This window comes from Mytilus trossulus, chromosome 11, assembly GCF_036588685.1.
Source record: "Mytilus trossulus isolate FHL-02 chromosome 11, PNRI_Mtr1.1.1.hap1, whole genome shotgun sequence".
Taxonomy (NCBI): domain Eukaryota; kingdom Metazoa; phylum Mollusca; class Bivalvia; order Mytilida; family Mytilidae; genus Mytilus; species Mytilus trossulus.
Window position 1 is genome coordinate 70,078,774 of NC_086383.1, and position 26,408 is coordinate 70,105,181.

The 26,408-nt window shown below is 33.4% G+C and overlaps 1 protein-coding gene and 1 long non-coding RNA gene across 2 annotated transcripts in view; one reads left to right on the plus strand and one right to left on the minus strand.

Annotated features, from left to right (window-relative positions):
• On the minus strand, positions 1-24,642 carry LOC134691498 (uncharacterized). Its single transcript, XR_010102154.1, has 5 exons — positions 24,467-24,642; positions 15,432-15,581; positions 12,597-12,842; positions 10,273-10,386; positions 1-169 (listed from the first exon to the last, which is right to left on the minus strand). It is a non-coding gene; the product is annotated as an uncharacterized LOC134691498 (long non-coding RNA).
• LOC134691487 (death-associated protein kinase dapk-1-like) overlaps positions 15,503-26,408 on the plus strand; it is a 124,752-nt gene continuing 113,846 nt past the window's right edge. Inside the window, exon 1 of the mRNA XM_063552030.1 lies at positions 15,503-15,583. The gene's annotated coding sequence lies outside the window, so the exon portion shown is untranslated. The remainder of the gene's footprint in view (positions 15,584-26,408) is intronic.

A 26,408-nucleotide genomic window follows, 5' to 3' on the forward strand; every position in this document is an offset into this window, starting at 1 on the left:
ACTTTTATTGTTTCTGTAGTTAGGTCGACATTGTCTTGGATAAGGTTTGACCCCCAGAAGAAGAAATAATACCATGTAGAACGTGTGCCTCGTCTTCAATTTTTCTAATCTCATGATCAGACAAACTTGTTAATGGTTATCAAAAGTATGTCCATATATACAGTGCAACCTAAATAAAAAAGGAGTAAAAAAAAAGTCTATTTATAGATACTATACATTATGCTAAAGCCATACATCTAAGAACTTTGTCAATATGTATATCGTACTCTTTATTAACTACCGCGTATTCATTCAAAAGTGAATACAGAAATGTTTGTAAAGCAGTTGGCATAATTTCAATTGAATGATCTAATGAAATGTCTTTAGATAATGGATATTCATCTGATTAGATTACAATTTTACCTATCTGCTTCCTTAAAATACTAGCAGCTGCATAAAGTATTTGCAACCAGTTTCGCAGTCACTGCTCAGATCTTTAAATTTGACAGACTGAATATCACAGTCATTTTAAACGGTTAGTTTTCCGTCTTTAAGACATTAGACAACTTAAAAGAGCTATTGACTGGCCTTGTTGAGGCTGTATACATGTAACTATAAATTGACCAAAATGTATTTTTAGTTTTTGCTGGAGCTTATTTGTTATGTTGCTTTCTCGGCTGCAATTCCCGGGCAGAAATTAAGTCCGGTTAACTAATCAAGTAAAGTTGTTAACAGGAATACTTTCTTGTGTACAGTCAAGTCATCTTTTATCGTCAAAATGTCAGAAAAGCTGTTTCATGTTCAGAAAAAAATTGCTCTTTACTTTATGATTTCAAATTTTGTAGCAAATATTAAGTGATGCAAGCTCGATGGTATAAAACTTTAAACTTTTGTGACGACCGGGAAAAAACAAAATTAAATCATTATTCTTTCATTAAAAAAAGAAATTAGCCGTATGTTAGGTGGGTGCATTAAAGTCCTTAACTAGACGTCTTTTTCAAATATAACACTCGCCTATCTTCCGATGCGAAAAAAATATAATAGCCTTTCAAGACGTCATAATTGTTTGGACTTGAAAAATACCATAGGCATAGGTCCATACCCCCTCCTGCCTTTTGAAGTGCAATGATGGTTCCCTAACATTTTCCATCTCAACTTATTATTTTATTTTCGACAAAATTATATGTAGGATATTCATCCTGAACATTCATGAAATATTTGCCACTGGACGTTAAGCAACCAACAATCAATCAATATATATAGGACATAGTTTAACTTTTAAAGCTGGCATTTAAGGTAGAGCCTTCCTCATATTATAGATAAAAAAACAAGCAGGCCAAAAAGAAAAAAGAAAAATAGATATATCCATATATCAGGTCGGGACCACTACCTTATATGGAAATGCATAAATTAGCATACTTATTTTCTCGCACATGTAATTGTTTATTTACATGTGACGCAATTTATTTTTACCTAGGTTTTTGACCAATCCACTCAATGAGTAACAATGCATGATGGACTACTACGTGTTTACAATCAACCGAGAACACGTGTTATTTACTGAAATACAACACATTTTTTCGTGCAATGCGGGATAATAATAATAATAATAATAATAATAATAAAGATTTATTTAAAGTCGGTTATACATATAACAATACAACATAAGCTCTGTAGAGCTTTTATCCGACATATTCACAATTTCGCTTAGTTTTTCATTTTGTGTATCCTCATTATTAGTTCGTGATACAAAGTATTCCTTCCATTCTCAGATTAACGAAGAGTTGTTTCTATGCGAAGAAAAAAGGGTTTGAATTACCCGATATATAGCCGTTAATATGTTTGATGATGGCACGGAGATTTCATGTATTCGTCCACCAGACAACAACGAAACAACAGCGAAAAACACAATTACCCATGATACAATCTTACTTGTGTAACGTAAGCCGTCGATAACAGCCGTTGCTTATATTCACGAGAACAGCAATTTCCGTATCGATAATTAAAGGCAAATGTGTTATCCTTGAATTTTGTGTTCGTAAAAAGGCGAAGAAATATTTACAGACATGGCAGTGTTAACAAAATCTATAAGTACACATGTATTTATTTTTGTTACATTTCAGTATATGAGACTTCCAAACTGTTCCCTTTGTTTTGAAGGTAGTGAAGTCAGCAACTGTAGTTTCATTTTGTTTTCGTTTTTTAACGGGCTCGGACATTCACAGTGCCAAACTGAATAAAATCATTACAGCTGATTTCCTAATGCTTGCAAAGTAAAACTTTGGTTGGCTTGCTTGCTTTGTGGGTATAGTTGTTTATTCAAGCTTTGAAAATAAGATTGACATCTTTAAACAATATATATCTGCATAGTTTAACTTGTATATTTTATATTGGAATTTAATTGGTTGTTATCCTAATATGATTGTGTAACGAAAATCGGTCATAGTTCATTTATTTTGATGTGAAACACCAGTTGTCTTTCCCTATTAATTGTGTTTCTATATGTATATAAGTTTCTCCATAATTGGAGCACCATCTATTACTTAAAACTCCCCTAAAATTGGTACAGTCTTGATTTTCACCCCTTCAAGTATAATGGACCGTTCCATATCGTAGTATATAAACCAGCTCAAGACAGAGAAGCTTTAAACCGACTGTGCAAGGGCTGTATAGCCAGTCAAGGTCGTTAAAAACTTCCATTTGTTGAAACTTAAAGTTTGTTTTTTTTATTAGTTTTTTTTTAATTTTTTTTTTCGCGTTGAAGTATTCGTACTGAACACAGCTGAACACAACTCACTAACTTTTTGGACAATCATAATGGAAATACCAGATGAATTGAATGCACTACTAGCAGCCATGAAGTTAACTGGAAAAGAACCTGCCTGGAAGTTTTCCGCAAGTTCTGACCAGGTGTCAGTACAGCTGACGTGGACCAAGACAAAGGCTAAGGAACCAGAGGCACACTCCAGTAAAGCCAAGCCGGCCCTGAAAAGTAAGCCACCATCCACCAGGAGAAGGGACGCCAAGCGTTACAACCAGTTGGTGCAGGCCAAAAACACTGCTGCAACATCGGCTGAGGTCTCACCACACAGCACCAAGGTAGACCAGAACCAACAAACAGAAGCCACAACAGCACGAGATGGAAGCAGAGAGATATAGTACCCACAAAGTATCAAGGGGAACCTGAGGGCATTTGCATCAAGACGGACACAGTCATCAGTCTGTACGTACAACCCCAGGAAGGTATGCCATCGCCAATACTACCTCCAGCCAACCAAAGACAGAGGCAAGCGATGCCGGATCGACTATGACGAGGGATTCGACCTAGACGATCCCGAGTTGCTCCGGACAACACCACCTCACACATCGCCACTATTGATGCCATCTCAAGAGGCAGTTACATCAGCTCTTTTGATCTTGGAACGGCCAGATACGCCTTATAACACTCCTAGAAGCAAAGTAAAAGCTAGACGGTCAGCAGAACCAGACAATAAGTAGAAAGTCCGCAATACCCTTAAAGGATAGCTGGACAGAAAAACTCATATATCATCATCATCATCAGAAACTTTGTCAGTTATATTTGGACCGTTGAAGTGATAACATCAGGGATTATTTTCCAACTGGTAAGTAGAGTGAATTAAGTGATTGCAAAGGATATATATATAGTGTTCGGATTTATATGTGGATATTGCAATAGTGATTGTGATACAATGTATAAAGTGAATCTGATATATATAAGTGATTATTGTATTAATGAGAATACAAGGTGTATACTTGCTGGTGTTGCAAGTTGTACTATGTGGAAGTGTGAATACTTCATAGATTTGTATTAGTGAGAATACAAGGTGTTTACTTGCCGGTGTTGCAAGTTGTAATATTGTGGAAGTGTATTAGTGAAAGTGCACTGTGTTAAACCTTACCAGTTGGATAATATTCATTGTGTGGGAACTCAAAGGGATAGTTAGTGCGTGAGTTCAGCTGTGTTTATATGATTGTATATGCATTGTGCATTGAAGGATTTCTGCAAGTGTAATTGTGTCACTGTGTTATTGAGGTTTATTGAACATTCAAACGGTGATACTACAAATTGGTGGATATTGTTAATATATGTTGTATATATGTGATTTTGTGTTCATACGTTTTGTGTGATACTTACTTGATGCCTGTTGCAAAGTAATCTGTTGGTGACATGGTGTAATAAAGGGCCGTTTGCATGTTGCATAATAATCTGTTAGTGACATTGTGAATAAATCGGTCTGATACATGTTGCATAGTGATTGCATAGTGACATTGTGTATATATATTCTGTTATGATACAGTGTGTTTATGCATTGTGAATGAGGTACTTCACCTTGCATTTTGATTTATGTGCATTGTGCTGTGTATATAGTTTTCGTTGTGAATCAATTTAAGGATGTGTTAATTGTTTTGAATAGGACAACTGGTTGTGGTGAAAAATTGAGTTGAACACTTGAAATCCTGATTTATTCAGATACGGATCCATTGATCGCCCGGTTACACGTTACAATTGTACAATATACAAACAAAGCAATCAAGCTAACAAAAGTTTGCTCTTCAAGCATCAGGAAATAAGCTGTAATGTTGTTATCCATATGTATGTGCGACGAGGTGGAAAATTTGATATGTTTTGTGAAAATTGCAGCGTTGGATCTGATATAAAAAAAGAAGATGTGGTATGATTGCCAATGGGACAACTATCCACAAGAGACCAAAATGACACAGAAATTAACATTTATAGGTCACCGTACGGCCTTCAACAATGAGCAAATCCCATACCGCATAGTCAGCTATAAAATACCCCGATATGACAATGTAAAATAATTCAAACGAGAAAACTAACGGCCTTAACTATATGAAAAAATGAACGAAAAACGAATAAGTAACACAAAAAACAAACGACAACCACTGAAAAACAGACTCCTATATACATGATATATACAAATATATATACGTTTTCATTTATTAGACAGATTTCTTCTCCTTATATATATTATATTGGGCCGTTGTTTTTTTTTGTTTTTTTTTATTGTTTTACACAAGTAATTTTTGGGTCGTTTATAGCGTACTTTTCGGAATTGAATCTATGACTACTTACTTTACTAGATTATGTCTTTTTTGAAAGATGTCTCATTTGGCACCCATACCTCATATCTTCTTATTTCTACATACAAAGCACGTTTTAGAATAAAAATTATAGGTAATATGGCACCTACTTTGATCCAGAGGCTAAATATTTGAGATATTTCACATACGTCAACATGATAGCAGCCGAAGGATAAAAAACCTCTGAGGTATATTTTGTGATAAAATTAGATACAAACGAACTTTATCGATGGATAAAGCTATACAAAATGTATTAATCTATATACCGTACCCGCTCAGTGGCGGATCCAAGGGGGTGTTTCGGGGGTTGAACCCCCTTTTTTTTAACGATCAATGCATTTGAATGGGTACATGTAGTTGGAAGCCCCACCCCTTTTTTATCCTGGGTTAGGACCCCCCCTTTTAAAAATGTTTGGATCCGCCCTGCCGCTTTCATAACACTTATTTTTAGCATTCTGAATATAATAATAATAATAATAATAATATTTTTATTTCCCAAATTACAGGCCCCATAAAGGGTATAAAATCAGATACAATTGATTTACATAATTGGTAATAACAACAATAATAGAGGCATATACATATATATATATTAATATGTTCTTACTTTCAGTTCAGGTCCTGACCAAATTTTTACACATCCAGTACAGAAAGAAGTGTTTCAATGAAAGTTTTCTAGGCAGAAATGAGTTTGGGATGACATTATACATTTTTAAAAGAGTTCAAAAATTTCATAGTGGACAGTGGTCATTTCATCTGAAATTTCACTGTTTCAGGTCGTAAAATTATTGCATAGGTACAATGCATATAACTTTAACAAGGCGAAAAAGATAGTCGCATAGTGAAGCCCGTAAACAATACTTTTTTAATCTGAGCATGCAAATTGAAGATTATGTTATACATTTAACAATAATCACATTCGCAGAACAAAAACATATATTTTGAGAATCCAAGACACTATTTTAGTTGACAGTTCTTCCACTAATTCCACGTGTTTTCCGGTTGTAGTAAACTCGTAGTAGCTAGCCCATAATGCATTGTAGCTCATTGAGTCGATTGGTCAATTTTTCAAGGCCGTATTGGCCTTCTGTTTGGGAAATTACTATGCAAATAAGTTCTGACGTAAAGAAATCTAGAGTTCTCGACCTGTATATGTAGAATACACAATTAGTATGAATATTCATGAGTTTTATGAAGCAACGCGAGATACGAGATCACGTCATTGGCACATTTAGAGGTAAATTCAGTAAAAAATCTCCCATTGACTTTAATGCTATTCTATGTGTGGAAATAAATTTATACCTGATTTACCTTTAGAAATTAAAATCTTTCATATATCATTCATGAAAGTACAAGTGTAGCCATATCTTTTGCAACAATAAAAACATAGGGTCATGCGGCATTTTTTGGCATTCACATGGCCATGTTTACAAAGAATGTAGATTCGCACTGAATTCCTATACTGACCCCCATTACTTTTCAACCCTGAAGGGGAAAAAATTAGTATATTCAGCATATATTTTTTTTTTTCAACTCTAGTTTTGATCCATCTACCAAAAAATATTTATTACAAACATTATCTGCCAATCAGAAGAGCATATAACTTCAGAAGTGCAGTGTTATACAGAAAGCTCTCCACTAAATGGGCGGTCCCTGATGACGTATATTTATTTACTAAATTTACCCCTTTATCTGTTTCCGGTCTCACTAATTAGCGACAAGAAGCGTCAAGAAGCGCCAAGAAGCGACAAGAAGCGTCAGGAAGCGACAAGAAGAATAATTTTAGCGACAAGAAGCTATTTAGCGACAAGAAAACATATATAATAAATTGATAATTTTAATTTTATTATTATATTGAAAGATGAAGAAATTAAACATTTGTGAGGAAGGATTGTGCAGTTTTTATTATTAATCGATAGATGAAGAAATTAAACAGTATTAATACATGTATACCGTTTATATTGTGACAATCTATGACTCATAAATGGGATTTTCTGTCTTTGTTTTTTCCTGTAAAAACCTTGTTTTCTTTAATCCCGTGCAAAAACTTTGTTTTTTTTCAATAAATTATAAAAAAATTAGGTACGGCATGCCGTACCAACGAAATTTATTGGTACGGCAGTCGGCTGCTACCCCTCTGTAAATCGAAACTATAGAAAGGTTAATTTGTGAAAATACGGGGAATTTTTGTGACACTTTTTGTGCAATTTCGTAAGAAACCAATTCGTTTTAAAATGGTTGCCAAAAAAACGCTTCTTGCAAAATAGAAAAATACAATTCTTTTGGAAAATAATGCAAGATATAATTTGTTGAAAATACACAGTACAAGCAGTGTTTGAAAATGATTTTTGGAATGGAATTAACAAAGAAGAATAATACAATTGTCCTTGAACTTGGTTATTTTGGCACATAATTTTTCCTATATGTTCCAAGTGTGTTAAACCAGTTTTCGAATATTATTGGACTGTACAGAAAATATGGTTCCGGAAGCTTGTAAAAAATAGATTGCCGATACTGTAATCTTATAAATACAGTTTAGACAGAACAGCAACATCGGCATGAGGAAAAAGTTAACAAAGGCCTGTCATTTTGAGATGTCAACACTTAATGCGCATCCGTTGAGACGAAATAAAATTATATCTCTCAGACCCTGTTACATATTTTTTCTTTCAATTCAGTATTTCAAAAATTATTTCTTGAAATTTACAATCACCCAATTCATTAAATAAACCCAGTGGCCAACAATAAACGAATAATTATAATCGTTTACTTATTTTAATAATTGTCGAAGGTAAACCAAGAAAAGCGCTCCGAACGCCAAAACAAAATAAAAGAGACATGTTTGTTTGATATATTTCTTCAAATGCAGAAACATTTTAATATCATTTTGGTTCATGTTAATTTTCACTTGGGTGTACAGGGATTGGTGTGTTTTGTTGTTGAGTTGGATATGATTTACAATTGAGATTTCCCAACTATATTCCACTATGATCTTTAATATAAATATATATACCAAAAAGTGCGCATATTCAGAGCACAGAGTCTGACTTCTTCCTTCTACAGTGTACAATTTCAAGGTGGAACTTTTACAATGCACCAATTGTTTTACCTATAGATGATGCATGTATGTTTTCAGATGTTTTTTATTATATCATTTTTCACGAAAGACAGAATGTTAATTGAACTTACATTTAATACAGTTTGCAAGGTTTGTCTGCAACTATGCACACTACCCAAACGTTTACATCATACAGAGAGTATACTACATTAAAAACATGTATTATTTTATCTTTCACTTTTACAACTGATGGGATGTTTTTGTAACCTTTTTTATGGCTGCATTAGATCTAGAAATGTGTATTTTTTTAGACACAGCAAATTTAAATTGTATTGTATGGTCCTGAACATGCCTGAAATATTTGCCACCGGACATTTTACAACCTCAAATCAATCAATTCAAATTGTACTTGAAAATCACTGTTCACCCAATGAAATTTTGAAAGCTGAATCTCAGACTCCACCCTGTTAGTTGAAAATAAAACTAAATCAGTTAAAATTAATAGGAAATTTACGAAAGCAAACAGGGGGAATAAAAAAACGTTACTCTATATTAAGTAATATGTCATCCTTTTTCTGCCAATTTCTATGCCATGCTAGCGGTCAACCTTGAAGCAACTTATCTAAAAAAAAAATAAGGATGGTGACATGTGTCGCTATACATGCACGGGCTCACAATAAAATCCTGGAAATTGTTAGTTTTTGTTAGTTAGATTCTTTCTCCATATATGAGAGATCGTAATTTATTAGTGAAAAGGTTCGGAATATTTTTTTCGTTACTATGTGCAATTTTCTGCGACTGTCATTCAAGTGAGAGGTTTGGCTAACCATAAAACCAGGTCCAATCCACCATTTTCTGCATAAGAAAATGCCTAGCTGAACCAATTCGAAATTTGTTATCCATTTGTTTGATTTTACACTTAGATTAAGGACTTTCTGTTTATAGATTTCGTCGGAGTTGTTTTGTTTTTTTTAATGTTGTTTTACTTAAATAATAACTTTCTTGAATCTTTTGATTCACTCATTTATTAAATAATTGTGTCCTGCTCAATTTTACTTGTTTTTGCGCTTTGTATCTATCTGATGAGTTCAGCCCTTTTCAACTGATTTTTATAGTTTGTTGATATGTTGTACTGTTACACCACTTTCTCAGGTTAAGGTGAGGGTTGGGCCCCGCTAACATGTTTAACCCCTCCATATTCTGTATTATGTCCCTTGTCAGGAGCCTGTTCTACTGTTGTTGTCGTTTGATGCTACATGTAGATATCATATTTGTTTTCAGTTCATTATTTTGTACATAATTCAGGCCATTAGTTTTACATTTGTCATTTCGTGGCCTGTTATACCTGACCTATTGGTATGGACTTTGCTCATTGTTGAAGGCCGTACGGTGACATATTGTTGTTAACGTCTGTGTCATTTGGTCTCTTGTGGAGAGTTGTCTCATTGGTAATAATATACCATTTTATTGTTATTTTTAAATGTTTACCATACATCATTCTATACACCAAATTTAGTTGACATACTGCTTTGAGAAATGAACCTGGTTATGCAACTTTAACCTTAAACACTTATCCCTGAAATAAGGTAAAGGTAAGGTGAACACTGTCTGATGAACATGTAGACATTGCAAGGAATCAATATATATATATACCAAATATAGTTATTGTATTGCTCTTAATTAGTGAGAAATTCATAAAACAAAAAAACTGCTCTTTTTTCAAGCAGTTGCTTAACCATGACAATGAAGTCAAGGACAACAGGCATATGACAGACAGAAGCTTCTTAGCATGTAATCTGTATACCGGTACAAAGTATGAAACCTCAGGGTCTACTAGCCTTTGAAATGTAAGGCAAAATACACATAAATTATGCCACTGAAACCGCCATCGGGTTGTATTCTCAATGTCTTGCACTCAGCGACTCTTGTCAAAGGCAAGACAAAACTATGGTTCCAACTCCATCAGACTAATTTGATTTTAAATGGAATTGGTTATTTTTCTAGGTCCTTTTGATCATATAGCTCTTCAAATGTTTGGGTAGCTATAAACACATAATGCTATTCGGGGTATGAGCATACAAATGTAAAAAGAACCATTTTTATTATAGTACCTTAATTTCTACATAAATGGCCATACTGATCTCTGTCTTTGTTCACAGGGGATATTGTGTCGTATCCCTGATCAATAATCAATCAAACCATACATTCAGCCTGGATTTTTTACCCTATAAATGCAGAAAATATGAAAGTAAGGGGATGTGATATAGTATCAATTAGACAATTATTCATCAGAGACTAAAAGAAGAGGATGTTAACAATGATAGGTTATCATACAACCTTCTACAATGAACAAAACCCACATACAATAAGCTATAAAAGTCCCAAGCAAGTCAAGATTCAAGAGATACACTGAAGTCCTGCTCTAGTTAAATACAGAAATGTCTCACCTTTTTGTAATTTCGATAATGCAAATGTTGAAATTAAAGTAGCAATACTTTAACATGAATGTTATGCAAATATTCAAAGTCGATGAACCATGACTGAAGGTACATGGCTAACCAATCTCCATGGAATGAAATGTGCCAATGCTAATATAATTGCATACCAAATACCATTGACTTATTCTAAATCTTTCCTTTTAAACAAACCTAAACACAAACATTACCTTGTAAACTATGTGAAAGATCAAAGTCAATGAACCATGATCAAAAAGGGGGAGGGTTAACGATACTTGCAAATGCCAATAAATGTGCTTACCAAATATCATTGGCTTAACATTAGCAGTTAATCTTAAACTGATATAATCACAAAAACTGGTACATGTAAACTTAGCAAAAGTGACAAGGTAAATAGGCCATAAGTTAGGGGACGGAACAAATATTCTTCATGAAAATGAGATGTGTTAATTTTATATACAACTAAACACCAATTAACATTGGCCTACCACTAATGGTGCCCCTTGAACTGACCTAATCATAAACTAATGCATGTTAACTTAGCAAAATCAAAGTCTATATACCATGACCAACGAGGCGAAGCCAAATAATCTCCATGGAAATGAGATATGCCAATGATATACAACTGCATATCTTATATCATTGACCTACCACTAGTGGTTCCCCATAAATTGACCTAATCACAAACTAATACATGTAAACTATGAAAACTTTCATAGTAAATATACCTTGACTGAGGGGACTGGGCCAAATAATCTCCATGGTAATGAGATATTTCAATGCTATTACAACTGCATACAAATCATCAATGACCTACCACAAGTGGGTCGCCATGTACTAGACCTAATCGCAAACTAATACATTGTTGACGCCGCCGCCGCCGGAAACAGCATACTTATGTCTCGCTTCTTGACCCCGTCAAGGCGAGAAAAAAAACAATAAACAAAAAACGAATATGATAGACAACATCTAAAGATAACCCCTGAATTACAGGCAGTTGATTAGCAATGAATGTAAACATGCATCACATTGCTACATGTAATGTGAGGCTTGAAACCAAATTTCAGGAAGATTTATACACAGTTCATGAGAAATATGCAACGGTGATTTTCTACATGCTTATGTAAACAAGTTGATGTTAAATGAATATGAAAACGAGACAAAAATGGTACGTGTGTGTGGTAAAGATTTGTGTGAAAAGCCTGTCTCCATCTCTTCTTTTGATGGCTGAACTACAGCGATGTCTCTAATAGAATCGAGATTTGTTTGTCACGAAAGATAATCCAGATCTTGAATTTACATCTCTTATTGAACATAAAATAAATCTCAAACCAAATGCAGTATCGAAACATCAGAACCCATATAGGTTACCACCGTATAAGCGTGAAATATTACGGGAACAATTGGACGATTTACTACATGTACTACGACAAGGTATCATTACACCCGTTAGTGAATCAGAGGAATTGCCAATCACCAGCCATGTCCTTTAAGTAGCAAAGCGCAGTGCAAATGCCGATAAAAAATAATCTAAAATTTTTATCACCTATCCTTCCAAGTCATAATTTATAAAAGAAAAAAACTGTATAAGTCAAATTATGGTTTTCAACACGGAGCCGTAGCTTTCACCGAACAGTAAGCTATTAAGGACCCCATAATATGACTATTATTTAACCATTCGAACGGAAAATCTAACAGTTCAATCTTTATAAAAACAAGAGAAAAATCTAACAGTTCAATCTTTATAAAAACAAGAGAAATAAAAAAAACACGTATGAACCACATCAATAAACGACATTTACTAAACATCAAGTGCCTGACGCAGGACAGGCGGCACAAACAAATGCAACATTAGTGTACAATCACAACATGTTAAATGCAAGGAAATTATACTCTTTAACATTTTACAATCAATTAGGACATTTTGCTATAAGAGTTTTTTGTTTAATTGATTTGAAATGGCGCTATTAAAAATATACCTTGCGAATCGATCTCAATCGGTGAGTGAACAGTATTTCAGTACTTTTATTGTTGTCTCGTTTTCACTTCATATATGCGCTTCCTGTGATCATTGATCTCTTACTTCAAACCAAGGGCAACAAGACGTTTTTTCTAACGGACTGTCCAGAACTGTACGTTTGATTTATTACGTTGTATATACTCATTTGTACCTCACTATGTTCAGATTTATTTCAAGATAGATAAATAAAGGCCTTTTCAAGTTACTGAAAATAAGAAATTAAGAACGATTTAAAAAAAAAGACTGAACATATGAAGGATCATACAATTGATTGTTAAATAAATAAATAAATGAAATGAATAATATGATGAATTTTTAAAATCATAATAAAATGAACAACTGGAGGATTTCATTGAAGAAAATATGTCAGAAAAATTCCGTTGATGCATGTCAATTCTGTACCCCTAAGACCTCACCAAATACAAAAACGGTTGATGTAGGTTAAGTATGTACCCCTAAGACATCACCAAATACAAAAACCGTTGATGTAGGTTAAGTATGTACCCCTAAGACATCACCAAATACAAAAACCGTTGATGTAGGTTAAGTATGTACCCCTAAGACATCACCAAATACAAAAACCGTTGATGTAGGTTAAGTATGTACCCCTAAGACATCACCAAATACAAAAACCATTACTACATGTTTAATTTATAATCTACAGACATCACCAAATACTTAAACCGTTGATGCATAATACTCTTCTAATCTTAAGACATCACCAATACAAAAACTGTTGATGCATGATAATTCTGTATCCCTAATACATCACCAAATACAAAAAACGTTGAAGCATGATAATTCTGTACCCTTAATACATCACCAAATACAAAAAAAGTTGATGCATGATAATTCTGTACCCCTAAGACATCACCATCAACAAAAAACGTTGAAACATAATAATTCTGTACCCCTAAGACATCACCAAATACAAAAACCGTTGATGCATGATAATTCTGTACCCCTAAGACATTACCAAATACAAAAACCGTTGAAGCATGATAATTCTGTATCCCTAATACATCACCAAATACAAAAAACGTTGAAGCATGATAATTCTGTACCCTTAATACATCACCAAATACAAAAAAAGTTGATGCATGATAATTCTGTACCCCTAAGACATCACCATCAACAAAAAACGTTGAAACATAATAATTCTGTACCCCTAAGACATCACCAAATACAAAAACCGTTGATGCATGATAATTCTGTACCCCTAAGACATTACCAAATACAAAAACCGTTGAAGCATGATAATTCTGTATCCCTCATACATCACCAAATACAAAAACCGTTGATGCATGATAATTCTGTACCCCTAAGACATCACCATCAACAAAAAACGTTGATGCATGATAATTCTGTACCCCTAAGACATCACCAAATACAAAAACCGTCGATGCATGATAATTCTGTACCCCTAAGTCATCACCAAATACAAAAACCGTTGATGCATGATAATTTTGTACCCCTAAGACATCACCAAATATAAAAACCGTTGATGCATATAAATTCTGTACCCCTAAGACATTACCAAATACAAAAACCGTTGAAGCATGATAATTCTGTATCCCTAATACATCACCAAATACAAAAACCGTTGATGCATGATAATTCTGTACCCCTAAGACATCACCATCAACAAAAAACGTTGATGCATGATAATTCTGTACCCCTAAGACATCACCAAATACAAAAACCGTTGATGCATGATAATTCTGTACCCCTAAGACATCACCATCAACAAAAAACGTTGATGCATGATAATTCTGTACCCCTAAGACATCACCAAATACAAAAACCGTCGATGCATGATAATTCTGTACCCCTAAGACATCACCAAATACAAAAACCGTCGATGCATGATAATTCTGTACCCCTAAGACATCACCAAATACAAAAACCGTTGATGCATGATAATTCTGTACCCCTAAGACATCACCAAATACAAAAACCGTCGATGCATGATAATTCTGTACCCCTAAGACATCACCAAATACAAAAACCGTTGATGCAAGATAATTCTGTACCCCTAAGACATCACCAAATACAAAAACCGTTGATGCATGATAATTATGTACCCCTAAGACATCACCAAATATAAAAACCGTTGATGCATATAAATTCTGTACCCCTTAGACATTAACAAATAGTATAACCATTGATACATCTTAATCTTCTAATCTAAAGACATCGACAAATATGGCAAAATCAAGTAAATATTAAGTATTTAGTTACATGACGTATTAATTGTTATATATAATTTTCTAAGCCCTTAGACTCTGAATAAGACAGTTAGAAATGAAGACAAGGTTTCGGGGGCGGAGGACAGTAAATAGTCGTGTGGTAAAACGTTCCTTAATTAAATATCAGAAGATATGGTATGAGTGCCAATGATAAAACTCTTCTTCCAAGACACAATTTATAAATACAAAACCAGTATAAGTCAAAGTATGGTGTCCAACATGGAGTCGTGGTATACACCGGACATTAAGCTATAAAGGACTAGCGTATAACCATTGGAACGGGAAACCCAACAGTTAAATCGTTATTACAAAAAGAGAAATGAGAACCACGTATGAACCACATTATCAAACGACATTTAATTAACATCAAGTGCCTGATTTAGGAAAGGTGCACACAAATACAAGATAAGTGTACAATCACAACAATGAAGACACATGTTCAACGCAGGGACATTATACTCTTCAACATTTTACAATCAATATGAACATTTTGCTATGAGAGTTTTGTGTTTATTTGATTTGAAATGGCGCTATTAAATACATACCTTGCGTATCAATCTCAATCGGTGAGTCAACAGTATTTCAGTACTTTTATTGTTGTCTCGTTTTCACTTCATATCTGCACTTCCTGTGATCATTGATCTCTTACTTCAAACCAAGGGCAACAAGACGTTTCTCTAACGGACTGCCCAGAACTGTAAGTATGATTTATTACATTGTATATACTCATTTGTACCTCACTATGTTCAGATTTATTTCTAGATGGATAAATAAAGGCCTTCTCAAGTTACTGAAAATAACCGTAACATACAATTCTAGTGAGTCAGAACTGATCGTCGCCCGGAGATATGCGAACGATATAGCCGGGCGCGGTGAAAATTGTTAGAATATAGTCTGGAACAAATAATCCTGCTACTGGGAATTTTCAGATGATTACCCCAGATATGAAATTTATGACTTTCGAACATCGGTTTTCTACTGTTTACCTTATATAAGTGATATTAACGTTTTTTAGTTAATGTAAAGTTGATTGGAAGAAGAAAAAACACACAACACTGCAAATATATGTACATGAATATTGGGCCAGTTTGATATGAACACTGAATATAAATTATGTAATTTCAAGTGACCTCTTTAGATACATGTACAACTTGTTATTACGAAATATTTACTTGGTGACTTTTTTAAATAAGATACACGCTTTGGCACTTCGAGGATAGCATTATTTACCTTTTTCCTCGATGTTTGTAAATATATGATATATACGAACTCTGACTAATAACTTTATAATTTATAGTCAATAATTTAAAAAGTTTCCCTTAGGCCTCTATGTTAATTGTTTTTGAAGTGTTGATTTCCTAATGGAGTAAGTTTAGGTAGTGTTAAGGCCATCCATCTAAATAAAAAAAAAACATACATGTACGTGTAATGTTTGTGTATTTATACCATGTGACTTTGTATATTAAGATGACCCTTAATGACCAGCAAACAAAATAAGCTAGATTTCATGTCGTGTGATTTTTATAATTGTTCTATATATGATAGGATTCTGCATTGTCCATTTTCTATTTAATAAAAAAAATTATTGGTATTAACTAGTAAAACAGTACTTTATAAGCAAATGAAATGAACCAATGAAATAATAAGAGAAGTGTTAAATTAAAACATCATATTGTGTCAAACAAGTATAGACGTATTTACACTTGTATGCAAATATGTCCGCCATTACGTATAATCACACAGGTTCCTGTAAACTTTGACATAACAATTCAATAAAATTGACGTCACAATAAAAAAGTGAGTGTTGCTTGACGTCAAAAGGTTATTCAGAGGCGATCTACGGTCATTTGGAGACAAAATTCAGCTAAATACCAAAAGTGTAAATACGTTTATTTGTTTCCGAGTATCGTATACAGTTACATTAGTAACGTTAATGAAATAACGCGCGGTAAAACGCTTTTTCGAAAAGATAGGAAAATCAAATTTCTCAAAGACGTTTCGTTGTAACTGTTAATTTTAATTTCAAATCGAATAAAAATAACTTGAAAATAATGTTTAAATATAATGGACCTACATCGTTTTAAAAATGTTTTGATTTACCTAAAAAATAGTTTAATACTGAACCAGAATTGACATCTACCTGATAATAATTCAGGTCATCCTAGTAATAAATCGATACTACTTGTGAGTTTAAATAAACAAACGTAGAGATACGCAATATAGCAACTAATATATTCGGTTAACATGATAAGCAAAGTCAATACAAGGTATTTGATAAACGTGTATTGTTAAAATACGTAACATCGTGATCAGTATTTACTTAAGGTAGAAAATCTACAAAAGGTCAATATCACGGTTTCATTATGTTTATTTATTATTAGTGGCTTGATAACATTATCTTTATGACCAACATTTAAGCGTATTTCTAACTAGCTTCATTTGATAACATTATCTTTATGACCAACATTTAGGCGTATTTCTAACTAGCTTCATTTGTCTTGTGGATAGGTGTATTCGTGTTTTGTGTTATAGCTAATATATATCATTTTATATAATTTACAGGTTTCCCTAAAGTTGTCTCTTTGCTAATATGTTCCTTTTTGTTGTATGACTTTTGACGTCCCTTGTTATTTACAAATCCAGCTATCGGGATCTTGGGCTTATAATGTTACTTATGCAGGTGCATCCAGAGGTGCAATTCATATAATATAAGGATTTTGCAGTGGAGTTTTTATTTTCTTTGCCCTTGTATTTATATTTAACTTAATTTGTATTTTATCGAGAAAGTGGAAGCTATTCTGTATGTACTATCAACTACAAACAGAAAGTGGAAGCTATTCTGTATGTACTATCAACTACAAACAGAAAGTGGAAGCTATTCTGTATGTACTATCAACTACAAACAGAAAGTGGAAGCTATTCTGTATGTACTATAAACTACAAACAGAAAGTGGAAGCTATTCTGTATGTACTATCAACTACAAACAGAAAGTGGAAGCTATTCTGTATGTACTATCAACTACAAACACAGGCTTTGTTGTCGTCTTGGTAATATTCATTTATAATTACATTAGATGTATGTTTCATTATAATACTTTATTTTGATTGGCTAAGTGCACATCACTTGTTATTCCGTAAGCAATTACATCACTCAATAAAACTTTTCATTCAAGATAACACGTGGTCCCACAATAAAGTGCACAGGTGAATAACATACAAAAAATATATAAAATTCGTGATTTCACGATCATAGCTGAAAAATGAAATTATAAGTATTGAATGTTTCTTTTTGTAACTTTATAGGGTTGTAAAAGCGTTGACCGTGCGTACATTTTTAGTATGAAGCGCTTCCGCCGAGGAACGCCATTGCATACAAAGTCAGACAGCTCAATATTGAGCGTCATCTAAGAGACACGTGGATAGTTGATGGGAAAAGTTATGTAAAGGACAATCAAATGCAAGTCCATGTTGTTAACACAATGCCAGCGTCCCTACGTTTTGTGTCGATACACTGCTGTCCAGGTTCTATGGACTTTCTTGATAGGCTAGACTACAACAACAATTGTTTTTCTTTGACAAGGTATAATCCCCCCTCCCGGCTTTTCATATATTAAATGGAATGTCCCATTACGAAATTGTTTCAATGCAGCATTTTTGTCTACCATATAAGACTATGGAGCAGTCAATATACAAGACTCAGGGCGGATATATTTCAAACAGGGGGCGGCTTTATTTCAGAAAACGGAATCTATCTACTACCGATGAGCGGAAACAGACCTTTTCGCTATTTAGGAATCTGCGACACTTCAGTAAACTATTGACGTAATACAACAATCACTTTTCCTTTGTGACGTCAGACATTTTCAATTGTGACATCATTTTTTTTTCGAGAATCAAAGGCTATGTAATGTCTAGTAATGACGGACAAAACGCATTGTACGACTTTGCCCCTCTGCAGAGCTATAGAAAACAGTACATTAACGGGTGTTACACGGACTCTTTTTAGACGATACACGGATTCTTTTTAGTTGTTACACGGACACTTTTTATGAATAGAATCAATCGTGCGTGATTAGTGAGTTCATGGGCACTTTAACTTTCAATTAGATTTGAACTTTTTGGTTCACCAACTTATTTCCTGTCCTTTTATTCACGGAATAAAATATTTACGTTAGCATCAAAAGAATTATCATGGTCAAGCAGATGACAAATTAATGTTTTGCATGATTCCCGATTTTCCGAATACCGTTAATAGTGCTCATTGGCGGATCCAGGAGGGGGGGGGGGGGGTCAATGCATTTGAATGGGGACATATAGTTTGAACCCGCCTTTGTCCTGGGTTGGGACCCCCCTTTTTGAAATGGCTGGATTCGCCCCTGGTTCTTATTTAAACAAAAACATTTGGGTGATGGCGTTGAAAAGTAAATAGTTAATATACTAAAAAAAAACATACCGCCCCCTTTATGTAGCAAAGACGTTACGCATGATATTGGTGTCACTTTTGGTAACGTCGTATGTTAACGTCAAAGTCGGTGTACTTTATTGACGTGATGTTTTATTGCCTTCCAGTTTTTAAACGCATTGTTTTTGTGAATAAAAGGAGGTAAGGGTTTACACCATGTTCTCTGTGGAACAAAAGAATTTATGAGGTATACGTAGTGTGTTCTATGAACGAAAAAAGATGTTGGATATTCAGTAAATGGGCATAAAGATTTGTCGCCTACGATTTGTTATTATATATTTCATGTAAATTATTCAGAGACTATTTCGTGTTGGGGGTTTTAATCAAAACTGGTGCCAATAGAAGCAGAACTTTCATAGTTTTTTGGTAAATTATTTGTTGTGAAGCGTTAATTATCAATTTCCGATGATACACACAAAATTGATTTTCATCCTAAAATTTGCTTTATATTCCAACTATCTTAATTTGAAATAAAAGTGACTAAAGAAAAATTATGACCAAATAAACAAAAATGTATTCTGCGTCCTTCCACACATGGTTGGTAAATGCCTTCAAAATGTATAGTTTTGCATCAAATTCTAATGATTTTTTTATTAGCTGACCGATTTATTTGTATGATCAGAAAGCCAGGACTATCAAAAATATATGTATATGAGCATGTAGCTACATGTATAATGATCAATAAAATGTACGTCACACCAATATTCACGGTATCACAATCAGAGTTATTTTTTTATATAGTTTTGTAGAGTTTTGTCTAACTTTTGAAAATGTTAAATGGAAGACTAGTATGAAATTTTGAACTTAAACTTTTACGAATACTATACTTTTAATGAATTATTCTGTTCTTTTTAATACAATTCTATTGGTTATTAAAGAACAGATTTAGCGTAATGTGGTTTTATCGTTTTTTCTCTCTCGATTTGCTTGAAAGTAAAAGCTTTATAGTTTATACTAAACATGAAATAGATCAACACGAAACAGTAATTGCTTTTTTGTTTCCTTAAATAGTAAATGAATGTGAAAATAACGAAAACAGCTCTTGTTTTCAAAACTATTAATAAACATTAAGTATAGGAACATAGGTTTAGTTATAGCTATAAAATCACTGACAGCAACTTCCGAAGCAAGGTTGTCGGCTCTCCGGACATTCCCGAAGTCCTGCGTTTATTTTATTTGCAGAGGAGGCCGCAGTGCACTCGATGTTGACACCTAGTAATCAGTGTAAATATACTTCTTAGATCGCTCGGAAAACAATGCCTCGGAAATTCTTTAAATAGTAGAAATTAACCAAAGAATTTAACTATTACAGATCACAGTACGGCTCTCAACAATGAGCAAACTTGATTCCGCACAGTAAGCTAAAAAAGGCCTCAAAATAAAATAAGCTAAAACAATTCAAAACGAGAAAAGTAACGGCCTGATTTAAATACATAACAATCAACGGGGGAAAAAGATATACAGCAACAAACGACAGCCACTGAATTTACAGGCTACTGACTTGGGACTGGCACATACAGAATGTAGCGATAAACATGTTTGCTGGCGCCAAACCCTCCCCTTACCTGAAAGTGAAACAGTACAACACATACCTTCGCACATTCAAAACTAGTATCATTTTCTTCTTTAATTTAATTCAATGTGTCTCACGTCGGATATTTTCTTGTCAAATAGATATAGTAGACTTTGCAATGATTTAGGTTTCATTTGTAGTTACTTAGATCGATAATGAGACAATTAGGCAAGTAGGGGGCAGAGTTTGGTGTTGTCTCACAAAATTTGTTTATTCGTTTAACTCGTAAAATATTGCTGTTTGATTTAAAAAAAAAAACCATAACGAACAAAAAGACTTGACCGATGTTTACTGGGTATGTACCGTAAGACGATACATATACGTGTACTTATTTTAATTAAGAAACGTGAAATAAAATATATGGCATCGTTTAGAATGTATCATTTATAATGATTTTTTTTTTTGTAATTTAAATGTCATTTGTTGCAGATATATACATGATATATATAAAAAAAAAATCTCCGAATTTGATTTATTGCTGTTGTGCCGAAATTTGCGTTAATTCCTAAAACGATCAATATTCTAATTGATACGAATATTATTCAAGATATATCTAAATTTCCTATTTGGTCTCCGGAAGATTTGTGTAAATATGTTTAATATTTGTTGTTGAGTTGCTGTCTGATTGAAATATACTCAAATCAGATTTTATTGAAATATTATGGTATATTTAAATGAGAAACGCATTTCAACGAGGTGAAATCAAATATAAATTATAAATTCATATTCTATATATACTCTCTAAGTAAAATAAATACGTTACAAAAACACATTAACGTACCAAGTGAACGTCAAAAACGTCAAATTAGCGATGCTGTGACATATTGGTAGACCACCATGCGACCTCTTCATTTTGATGATTTTTAGATTTCTCTTTACTTTATACATGTTATATACATCAACATATTCCTTTTGCAAAGGAATTTGACTTTATAGTGATGTTTTTCGAAACACTTATGTTGTTAATACTTTTTTTTACGATAAGTAACAACTTGTCCTTAATAATTCTAAGAAAAAATGAAAACGCTTTCATTGTGACATTTTGGTAGACACTCTTTCAACGCATCGATATTCGATACTAATCGATAAAGATATTATTTTAAGCAAAGACTATTTTCTTTTGTGTTTGGAATTTATCATGCTGGCTTCATTTCTCCGATCTTTTATGCAAAACACTCTGCCCCCTAATTGTCTCATTATTTTTCGGTGTTTTCTATACAACACCGGAATTTCTAACGTAAAACGTTGGTGAAAATAGTTAGTGACGGGAGACCTTTGAGATTAATATTAATATACTAAATATTTTGTTTGTTTTAATGCTATAAATGAGATTACTGTCCGAATAAATGCCGTTCAAATGTAATAGATTAGGAGGCATGTTATATTTCATGACTTGATGAACAATTTTGCATATTTTTAATCAATATTGATAATTTCTTTATAGAACAAGTTTTTTTAAACGTTATTGTGACAGTGTACTTTGGGCTAGATTTTTGGTAATGATGTCGAAGTTTTCAATGGTTTGCGCATTTATACACTGGATTTCTTTGCTTTCATAGACTTTTCAAAATTTGTTTTACAAAAGGATATGCGCACTCATAAATTTGAGAATATAATCTTCTCGCTATAAATACATTTTAAACGGTTGTGCCGTAAGGGAGTTATATTTCTCCTTGGTGTCTACAGTCAAAATTGACTTCTTTCAAGACCTACTCGGTCCACAAATTGCGTTATTTATGTTTTAAACACATGTCACCCCAAAGGCCTAACGCTCTTCTTCCCAATGGTGTAGCAATATTATATATTATAAAGGTATATAATATATAATATTGCCACACCATTGGGAAGAAGAGCGTTAGGGCTTTTGGGTGACATGTGTTTAAATACTAACTCACCAATACACGATTGATCCTATATAAAACAAAAAGTGTTCATGTAATACACGTCCAAATAAACAGGAAATCTACAAGAAAATCATTCAAATTATGTCATCAATTTTAGGCGGTAGGCTGCGATTGGATCATATAGTAACACGTGTTTAATCCCGATCAACACTTGCAGATCAGAGACGAGCATGAATTTAAAGAAACAACAAAGTATATGCCTGAATATATATAATATTAAGACAAAATCCATTTTTTTCATAAACATTTCATTCACTAATGAAGTAGGAAATTCATTCTTTTGATACCGTTATATTGTAAGTTATATCAGTGGCAGATCTAGGTCTAAATCCAGGACAAAACAGGGGGGGGGGTCCAACTTTATGTCCACATAATGCATTTAAATGCATTGATCGTCAAAAAAAGGGTTGGTCCAACCCCTGGGACCCCCCAACACTGCATATTAAATTCATGTATTTTGCAACAAATGCGCGATTTTTACGATTTTTTTTAAAGGTAGAATGGGAGGATGGAATGGCACATCCTGCATTTTTTCATCAAAAATAAAGATCACAGCCTGTTTATTTTAAATGAATTAGCCCCTCCTCGTTTTCCGTTTTATTCATACAAATCAAACGTTATCTTACTTATCACTAAAAAAAATCTTAAATATATTACTTTTTTACAAAGTTGCATTTTAAAAGTCTTAAATGTGTACAACATTTATCTTTTACTTGAAATGGTTCTTTTTTTTTTATCAAATTATTAGATTCCTGATTTTTTTTCTTGAAAAAAAAAATCTCGGTTGAAGGGAAATGGAAATAAAATGTGTTTACATTATAACTTACATTTACTGCTTTATGGCTATCTATGAGTTTCTCAAATGTTTAGTATTGCTAAAAGTATTATTACTTTCTTGAAACGTCGTACAAGTCAGATAAAAAACAAAAGAAACAGGCCGGTTACAACCAGCCGAATAGTTTTCTGCACTTTTAGTCAGGTCAAGGTCAGCCTCGGACCTTGACCCGACTACTCGTGCAGAAAAAACTATCCGGCAACGGTTGTTACCGGCCTGCTTTGTTACCTTTGTATTTTATCTAATACATAATGGAGGCCCCTCAGGGTGTGTCCAAGTAATTACATAATCACAATTTTTGTTACCGCAATATGAATCGCATATAATCAAAAACTCCATGAGGAGTCTCATTTTATAAGGTATATTTAGAGCGGAATGTTTTTTTTAACGTTTTTATATTCATATAAGTCGTGAGAACAATGAGAAACTGTTATGACGATCAAAGTGTAGCGTACGCCCTCTACGTACCCCTGGATCAACATGTACGACTGCAACCTGTCTTACTTACTAAAAAATCCTAACAGAAAAATTTCCGGAAAAAGTCCTGAAACGAGTTGTATATTATGCATAGTAGATACTAGCCTGGGATCCGGCCCAATCTAGCTGCGCGTCGTACTGACGAGATTAGCCAGGACCCCAGGCTAGATAGTTACCCGCTCCCTGTCAAAGTATGTTTCCTAACGATTGTGAAAGAAATGGTAAGAATAAACGTTTTTTGTCAAACATACTCAAAGATATATCCAATATGTTGTGAATATACAAAGAAGTATTTTAAAACTGGGAACAGTATATCTAATATATCCTACCGTAGTCTAAGATCGTTCATCTTGTCAGTTCGTTAGGTATTTGTGTTTGAACTTAACACACGGGGAAACTCCGCATTGATGTCACTACGGTACTTCTGGCGTAGAAAAACAGTGCAAAATACGTTTTTTTCTGCACTTTTGAATACAAAACATTTCTAAAGGTAATTTTTCATTGTAATTATTGCCAAAAAATGCCAATTTTCTAATGCCCGTTTCAATCCCAACTTCCGAATATTTAAAAACATTCTAGAACTTCACAAAATCCCATTTCCGGGCCTCCATTGCTTTGTGTACATTCCATTCAGCGTCATCAATCTTGTGGCAGACAATACAGGTCAAGCAAATCGTATTTTTAGGAATTTAAAAATGACATGCTCCTTACCTCTTTCTCGAGTTTCCCGCGAAAAAAGCCCAACCAAAATGAAAGGAAAACTATATGAAAAAAAGATGTCCATGCCATAATTTTGAACAGGCATATAGAGTTGGTTAATGAGAATCAATTTACATTTATTTTTCATAGAATTTTCTTTTTATTCATTATAAAAAGATCGATATTCTGACCATCATGACTGTAAGAAAATATTCATACAAAATTCCCTTGATGTCAAAAGGGATGGCAAAAAAAGAGTTTTCCTGTTGAATAAAACCCAGAACTATTGCAAACTATTTTGAAGCAATATCCCAGAAAGAAATAATGTAATTGCCGTAGACTGAAAAATCCCCTAATTGACAGTAGAGCAATTTGATTGGATATAACGAATTGACATCACATGATTTTGACGCCATTTAAATTTTAATGTAAACAAACAAGGTCAGAAGGTTCCGTATGGGACATCATCGTACATTTAGTTACTGACAAACAATTACGAGTTATCAAGCTTGCCAATGCATGGTTATAAAAAATTAAAGCTAAGTCTACAGAAAAAATAAGAAAAAAATAGCCTTAGTATAACGACTTATCATTACACCTGGATATATGTTCCTGGTTAAAATAAGACGTGCAAGTTGAAATGCTGGTCCCAGCTGATGCAGTCACGGGTGGTCGGTATCGGGATCGTTCACCCTGATTACATGTTCGCCCTAGATTCGTTCGCACTGAGTTTGTTCGCCCTGATAGTCCGTTCGCCCTGGGTTCGTTCGCCCTATATTCATTTATGATATGTATATATGTTACATCAATGAAAGAAACATATATATATTAAAATTTATGTATATCTATTAAAAGTTAAATAAAGAATATTTGCCAAATTTATATTAATTAAATAACTTTCTTGGCTGCATTGTTACACTTTATTTTATAATTACTTTTAATTACTGTTGTCTGTTGATTGAATTTTGATTGGTGATTAGGTGTCATTTGAAACCTTTGATATCACTGATTGTTTTATAAATTGTCTTTGATGGATTAATAATGAGAATAACATTTTTCTCAAATAAAATAGTCAGCTTGGATGGGTAAAATTCAGTTTGAAATATAAAAAATAAAAAAAAGGATGGGTAAAAACCCTGATGACAAGTGATCAATGTACAGCAGTGTGACTGTGTTTTTGGTGTTTGTTTCACTTATAGTAATTCTATTTAGTGCTTTTAAATATTCGTTTAGGAAATAAATGTGTGCGAAGTACAGTTCGGAATTGATCTTGTTATAACTGTTACTGAATATTTTTAAATTGTTAAAATGTATCAAGAAAGTTAAATATATTAATAACTTAGTCATGTTAGTCTTTAGTTGTTTTATGTCAAATACTTTGTAGTCTTTGAATTCACAGAAATGTACTAAAACTTATAACTTAGTATAGCAGCTAGCTTTAGACAAGTTAACATGATACATCGTAAATATTCAGCGAAATTGTAGACTGACTTCAACACATTCAATTATATACACACAACGCAACACTGTACTAAAAAATAAAATCAGGGCAACGGACTCGGGGCAAACAGG